Source organism: Myotis daubentonii, chromosome 2 (assembly GCF_963259705.1).
Source record: "Myotis daubentonii chromosome 2, mMyoDau2.1, whole genome shotgun sequence".
NCBI lineage: Eukaryota > Metazoa > Chordata > Mammalia > Chiroptera > Vespertilionidae > Myotis > Myotis daubentonii.
Window position 1 is genome coordinate 102,562,570 of NC_081841.1, and position 7,871 is coordinate 102,570,440.

The 7,871-nt window shown below is 45.6% G+C and overlaps 1 pseudogene; it reads right to left on the reverse strand.

The window, feature by feature from the left end:
• Positions 1-3,784: 3,784 nt before the first annotated feature.
• On the reverse strand, positions 3,785-5,530 carry LOC132226633 (cathepsin B-like; annotated as a pseudogene).
• Positions 5,531-7,871: the final 2,341 nt, after the last annotated feature.

Here is a 7,871-nt window from a genome sequence, read left to right on the forward strand (position 1 = left end):
TTGAAAAAGAATACTCAGCCTTGATAACCTTTTGGAAAAAAATCCACCTCTTACAGATTAACAATAAAAAATAAATAACCTGGTTAAAATATGGGCAAAGGATTCTAATAGACATTTCTTCAAAAATAATATGCAAATGGCCAGCAGGCATCTGAAACTATGCTCAATGTTATTGGTCATTAGGGAAATACAAATAAAACCAGTGAGGTACCACTTCATACCCACTAGGCTGGCTGCAGTTTTAAAAAATGGAAACTAGCAGGTGTTGACGAGGATGTGGAGAAGTGGGAATGCTTGTGCATTGATAGTGGGGATGTAAATTGTTCAACTGCTGTGGGAAAGTTTGTTCGTTTCTCAAAAAGTTAAATATATGATTATCATATGACTCAGCAATTCGATTCCTAGGTCTATACCCCAAAGAATTGAAATCAGGTACTCAAACAAATACATGGACACACATGTTCATAGAGCACTATTCATAACAGCCAAAAAGGAGAAACAGCCCAGATGTCCATTAACAGGGATGTTATAACAAGGATGAACCATTAAAACACTATGCTAAATGAAAAATATCCTTAGGTGAGGATTAACAAAAAAATATATAGATATTAAAGAAAGGCTTGTTTACAGAATGCATTTTTTTCCATTCAGTAACATGGTATGTCTCATATCTTAGTTTGCTTAAACTGCTAAAGCAAAAATACCATAGATTGGGTGGCTTATAAACAATAGAAATTTATTTCCATAGTTCTAGAGGCTGGGAAGTCCAAGGTTAGGGTGCTGGTAGATTTAGTGTCTGGTTCATAGACAACTGTCTTCTTACTGTGTCTTCACCTGGTGGAAGTGGGGAGGGAGTTCTTTGGGTCTCTTTTATAAGGGCACTGATACCATTCATGAGGGCTCCAACCTCATGAGCTAATCACCCCACAAAAGCCACACCTCCAAATACTATCATGTTGGCGAAATAGGTTTCAACATATGAATTTAGGGGGGACACAAATATTCAGTCTATAGTATCTTGTCATTTGCTCATAGATTGTGCGTGTGTGTGTGTGTGTGTGTGTGTGTGTGTGTGTGTATGTGTGTTGTTGTTGTTGTTGTTGGGGAAAGTTTATTTCTAACATACAGGGATTTTTTTCTTCTTATATGCTCTAATTGACTATTTTTGTATAAAAACACTATGTTGTTGGGTTTTTTAAAATATATTTTTATTGATTTCAGAGAGGAAGGGAGAGAAGAGAGAGAGAAACATCAACAATGAAAGGGAATCATTGATCGGCTGCCTCTTGCATGCCCTACACTGGGAATTGAGGCCACATCTCAGGCATGTGCCCTGACCTGGAATTCAACTGTGACCTCCTGGTTCATAGGTCAGTGCTCAACCACTGAGCCACGCAGGCCAGGCAGCACTATATATTTTTATATTTATCTTATATCATGTCACCTAGCTCAATTATTCTGATAGTTTTTCTTTTCTTAAATTTTCTGTACAAATTACATTATCTATAAATAATGATAACTTTTCTTCTCCTTTCTAATAATTATATTTTCATTTCCAGGACTGCCATGGACAGATGCACAAGCATAATTACACAATTCCAAGAGCATCATTCTCATAGACTTATATGAATAATATTCCTTGGAGTTGTGCAATATAGTGTGTTGGCAGTTTCCAATTTTCCAGTGTTAAATAACAATATACCCTTGCTTGTCATTCTTTATTTTTATTCTTCTACTGTTTCACCATTGGGGATATTTTAATGGGAGTTTGAGAATGTATGTAGTTATTGTTTAACCTTAATCTAGGATTTTCCCATATGTTATGACCTATAAAACCCTTTACAAGGTAGTCCAGTCATTCATATCCTACTTTTCTAGGTCCACCAATAGTGTCTCCATCCAAGATCCTGATTAAAAGTGTTGAATAGGTCATGGCATGGTTTGTCACCAGAAACTTTCTTCTATTCTCTCCAAGTGGATTTTGTTGTTTTTACCTACCTAGCATTCATTCTTCCTTCTTTTGCTAACAGCATCAAATTTTCTTTGGAGACCATCATCTCATATTTAAAGTGTTCTGTTCATTCTTTATTATAGTACTTATCACACTCTATAGTAGGGGTGGGGGACATCCAGCCTGTGGGCCATATAAAGCCCGCGAAATCATTTGGTCTGGCCCTCCCAAGGCATTAGGGGTGAGTTAATTAAATGTTTGGCCAAATGTAGGAGGCTCATTTTTAAGCTGATAATTTTGTGTGGCCCATGAATGATGTTATAAATATCTCAATGGCCCTTGGCAGAAAAATAGTTCCCTCCCCCCCACCCCCCGCCCTGTGTTAGTGGTTCTAAAAGTATTTCCAACACTCCTTCCTACTTTGAGGTGGTGCTCCAGCTGCATCATCTGCATCTTGACTAGAAAGTGTCTTGACCCTTCTTAAGACAGTGGCTCACTAGGTGAGTGTGGGGCCTATTCAAGGGGAAATGCTTGGAAGCTCCGAAAAGGTAATTCAAATTTCCTTGAGAGAAGAGAGGTTCACAGGAGATTGTAAAGTACCTTTTTACTCCTGGACTGGTATCTGGATGAGTCCCTACCCAACAAGGACATTTTCACTGACTAGTCTTCATGTCCAACCCAACAGTGACTTTTTGGTTCTTTTGGGTAATGGCTGAGTCCTCTCACCACTCTTCATTCCTTGTTTTACAAGCCCCCAGGGAAAAGAATGTCTGAAGTATCTTTTCCTCAAACTCTAGCTCACTTCATCACCTATACTCAGTTTTTGCTCCCACTACCAGCTGCTCCTCCACCTGGCATTGCTTCCTGAAAGGAACCCTTGCTTCAGATTCTAGTGAAAGTCTTCTGTGGTGAACACACTGTCATGCATTATGTCATTTACTCTTTACAAAGACCTGGGAGGTAGTAATACTGCCACTCCCATCCTATATAATAAAAGCCTAATATGTAAATTGTCCCCTCAACCGGAAGTTTGACCACTCACTATGATGTGCGCTGACCACCAGGGAGTGGTGCAGAACTTCTGGCAGGCCCTGATCACCCGATCAGGGCCAGCCCCAGGCTGGGATGGGGGACTGGGGGTGGGTGGCGGCAACCAACCTCCCAAGGTGTCCAGGCAGGGGCGGGCGGAGGGGCTGCCATCTCTCACCTGCTACCTGGGGGTGGGGGTGATGGGGACAGAGGTGCAGTGAGAATGTGGAGTGTCTGCTGAGCTTACTCTCACTCCCCCTGCTACCCTTCCTCAGGATGCCAGGGCTCGCATGCTGGGGAAGGCACCCCTCCCCATGTGCTCAGGTGCTGGGTGCCTGCAACGTGCTCACCCCACACCTGTGCGGCCTCTTCTGGGTGAGCCAGCCGCAGCTACGGATTGCAGGGGCCAGTCAGGCTCTCTATGGATTCACCCAGAAGCCGGTCTGCAAGGCCGGCCGGGAGAGAGCGTGCTGCCCACCCAGATTTTGTGTGGCTCTGCTGGGGAGCCCAGAGGCCCATGCTGCAGCCCGGCACGCCTTTTTCAGCCGCATTCACCAAATCTCTGCATGCAGACTCAGGCACCGAGACTCAGGCAGAGGGGGGCGTGCGAGGGCATGGGGGCCCAGTTGCTGCCCAGGGCCCACAGGTCAGCTGGGACCTGCCTTTCCATGCCAGACATTCACACTTTGATCACCGGCCAGGCCTAGGGACTGGACACATGAACGAATTTCGTGCACTGGGTCTCTAATTTTATAGAAAAGAAAACTGATTTATTTATTTATTTTTTTTATTGAAGGAGAAACCTTTTATTGGCACAGTATTCCTTCTTTAAAAGGGTATAGCAGTGATTTTTTTAAACAATAAAGGCTGGTTTCTCTCTATTTTCATTGTATTAAGAGGTCAGTAAGTCAGTCAAATCAAGACCACCCAGTTTGTTTTAAGGAGACAGTTGGTAAAACTAGTACAGCTCGTCCAACATTAGACTACCTCATTCTCATGATCAGCTGAGGTGCACACAAAAATAAAACTTCTATTTAAAAATCATGCCAAGATCAGAGCAGGTTAGCAACACTGCAAAGCTCGACAGATGCAGGAGCCCCGGGAGAGTGGCTTTTTCCAAAGGGCTGCCCCACTATTTCTCTTCTCAACCTATTTCCAAATTAGAAAGCTGCTTGCTCAGATGGTGGGATGCATGGGAAGCTACCATTAGGAAATCCACCTTTCGTTCCTTTGGAAAAACTGCGAACCCTGTAGGCCTATCATGCTCCCTGGGATGCACAGATGGAGAAGGACTAAGGATGTGGAGGTGGTTGCAGGAAGAGCCGAGCAGCACTAGTCTAAGGGGGAAGGACTTGCGTTGCACGTAACAGTGGTTTAAGTGCATTGTGACAACAGTCCACTGAGTGGCCTGGGAGGTAGCCAGGCCTTGGATGTGTCTCCTTGGAAGACTGCTGTCATGGTAGACACAAGGTTTGGCCCAGTCCAGTCCTTCGGGCCCTGTCTAAAACCCCTTTGTACTCAAAGAATAAAAGGCATTCCTATCCCTCATGTCACCCCCAGCCCCACTGGCTGTATTTCAGGAAACACTGCCCCAGGGCTGGCTGGAAGGGCCCACAGCAGGTTAGATCCTTTTCCAGTACTGGTCTGTGCAGGGGAGTCCAGCCACAATCTCCGACTCAATTCCACAGTGATCCTGTCCTCTGAGGATTTTAAAGAAGCCATTGTCATCCCAGTCGGTGTTTCAGGAGTTGCCTACCAGCCAGTAGGGGGTGTCATTCTCTACCCTCAGCCCAGAATGCGGACTGCATGGCCTCCCACCATTTCTCCAGTGACATGCTGGTACATGCCAGACTTGTACATCAGGAAGTCTGAATACACGGAGAAGGCTGCCTCCACTGGGCCATTTTTGTAGATCTCTGCCATGAGCTCCTTCTCGCTACTGGGGATGCTGTATGACTTGCATCCGTAGTGTTTATCTTCTTTGTAGAATGGGGTGTAGCCTGGCTCACAGATCTTGCTACACTGCGGGGTTTCCCCCCCTTCCCTTGTGCATGAGGACCGAGAGCCATTCACATGGTGCTCACAGGGAGGGATGGAGTAGGGTCTGCAACCTACATGGGAGTCATAGAGGCCACCAGACACCAGGCCTTTTTTTGTCCAGAAGTTCCAAGCACCAGAGGGAAAGCCCCCATTACAGCTTTCTCCACACTGGAAGCCACAGCAGGTGAGCAGGTCCTCAGCAGACACCTCCACGTTGACATGCCCATTGGTAAGGATGCAGATCTGGTCAGAAATGGCTTCCACAGCTCCAAATGCCCAGCAGGAGCCACAGGAACCCTGGTCTCTGATCTCCTTGATGGTTGGGCAGTTTGGCCAGTTTTCCCGGGCATCGAAGTTTTCAGGTAGAGTTATGTCCTCAGCAAGCCACACTTTCTCGGGCAGCTTGGGCCCACCCAGTTTGGTGACACACAGAGTTCTCACATAGCCTATTCTGTGCACTATAAGATATTGAGCAGCATTCCTGGCCTCTGCCCAATAGATCAGTAGCATCCTCTACCCCCAAAATGTCCCAAGACATTGCCACATGCTTCCTAGGAGGAATGGTGTGGGAGGCTGGCAAAATCACTGCTGGTTGAGAACCACGGCCTGAGGGCACTCATTCAGTCCATTTTCTCCCTGCTTTTGAGCCAGGGTTCCTGAGAAATTAAGGTCTATACAGCAAAGCCTATCCCCACTACAGCACTCTAAAACACTATTCTTGTTGGGACAATTGCCAGACCAGGCTTCTTCTCCCTATCACTGTCCGTGTGCTCCATGATGTACAGTCCCTTCTTGGGGAACTCAGGTGGCTCCAATGGAATTAGTTTAGTCATTAGTCAGACTCCCTTTCAAGACAGTGTGCATCTGAATGCCCTTCCCCCACTCCCACTCTCCTCCTTCCTCCCTCACTCCAGCCTTCCGGGAGGGACATTGCCCGCTCCCTTAGTACAACTGGTACAGATACAGATTCCCCAGGCTCACCCTGCCCTGCTGTCTAGAGCACTGGTTTACTTGTGCTCAATGGGATGGGAAGAATAATTTGGGGTCTTTTCCTGTGTTTTTATTTTTTCCTTTGGCATTTAGTAGAGAACAATGCCTGGTTCTGATGCCCACTGACTGTCTCAAAGGAAGTTGGCTCCAGGTCTCTGCCTGGACTTTTTCTCTGCCTCATTCTTGAGGGATCAGAAAACAAAGAGTGAGGAGCAACAAAGTTTTATTTTCTCTCTTCCTTAAAATCAACTGCACCTTTATTTTTAATTAGTTATAATGCTCATTATATAAAGGGTGCTTTAAAACTATTAATGCATTAACTCTGGCAGCTACTTTGACCCCACCCTTCCTCTAGAGATGATGAGGCAAGTGCTTGCCCCAAATGTCCCTTCTCTTGGATTTGGAATTAAAATTAATAGATTGGAGTTCTCCCTCTGGGCGCCTGGACCTCTAACATGTCAATGCAGCAGCTATCAGAGGTGATGTTTTCCATTCTTTACACCAAAACAACAGAGGAAACCAGTGTGCCAAGGGCAAGAGAAGAAGGAAGAAATACATAGAAAAGAGCAGAGTGAGTAGCAGAGAGAGGTTTCAAGTTCAGTTTCAGCTCCCAGCACATTCCTAAGGCCAGGGTACATCCTTGTCTCTGGGATCCCTGGCCCATTCCTGAATCTTTACAATAAACTCTGGTGTTTTGCATGATGCATTTTAAATCTGTTTATATTTGGAAGCCAGTGGGATAATGCTTGTTACTGAAAGCCAATGTATAGACATTCTAGTGAAGAGAACCATTTATTGGCACTCACGTGGAATAAATGTTTCACATTGCCACTGTCAAGAGCCCCTTACAAGTTACATGTAAAATAAAGATTTAGACAGAAATCAGGATGCATTTTATGAGAGCTGATGCCTGGGTTCCCCTTTTAGGTGGGAGCAGAGGAGATGTTAGAAGTGAAACTCTGGGGTGAAGCTGGCAAGGAAACCAGGCTTACCCTCTGGGGGAGACCAGGTCCAGGGCCTCACTCCAGGCATGATAGTAGGGGGAAGGCGAGGAAGCATGTGCTCAGGGAAGTCAGGGAAAGGCAAGAATCAGAGGGAAGGAGGTGAAACCTACAGCCAGAGAGGCTATGGCTATTAGTGCCCAGGAATCGGCACCCAGAGTGGGAAAGGCTCTGAAGTACAGTCAACAAACAAGTACCAGCCCAGCTGTCAGAAGTCCTACTTCAGTACGTGCCTTCAACATCCTCAAAGATGTGAAATGTTTGCTTTCTTATGGATTCTTTTCCTACTTGCTTTCAGGTCAGAAAATCAGAGCAGAGCATGAATAAACCTAAGTTGATCCACGTGAGCCAACAACTGGTAGCAGATGTTAGGAAAGGAGAACTGTGATTCGAAGAGAGTTCTGACGTAGGCTGGGCCAAGGAGAGGCCTGAGCTTGTCGTTGTGCTCTGAGGGCTTGGCTCCAGGAAGCAAACCCTTCCCCACTGTGGAGTCCAATCATGTGCTTTTCTTTGACACTTGGTGTTTTGTGCATTTAAGTGCCAGGCACCTGTGGGTATCAAAATAAGATGGGAAGGGTACTGATTATATCAACCCATGTTCATTGATCTGGGAAGTATTTTTATCTAAAGACTGGAAGAGAATGTCCATTTATTTGGCCCTACTTATGTTCCTGGACCTATGCTAAGCCCTTCCTGTGCTTAACTGTAACCAGATAACCAAGGGTCCGGGCTGCCTGGCACTATTTGAACCAATTAAGCAGAGACAGGGTTGAATCATATGTGAGCGTTTATTGCAATACTACCTGCAGTGTGGGAGAGCAGCAGGTCATCCACAAAAATCTGCTCTCCCTCTCCCCACA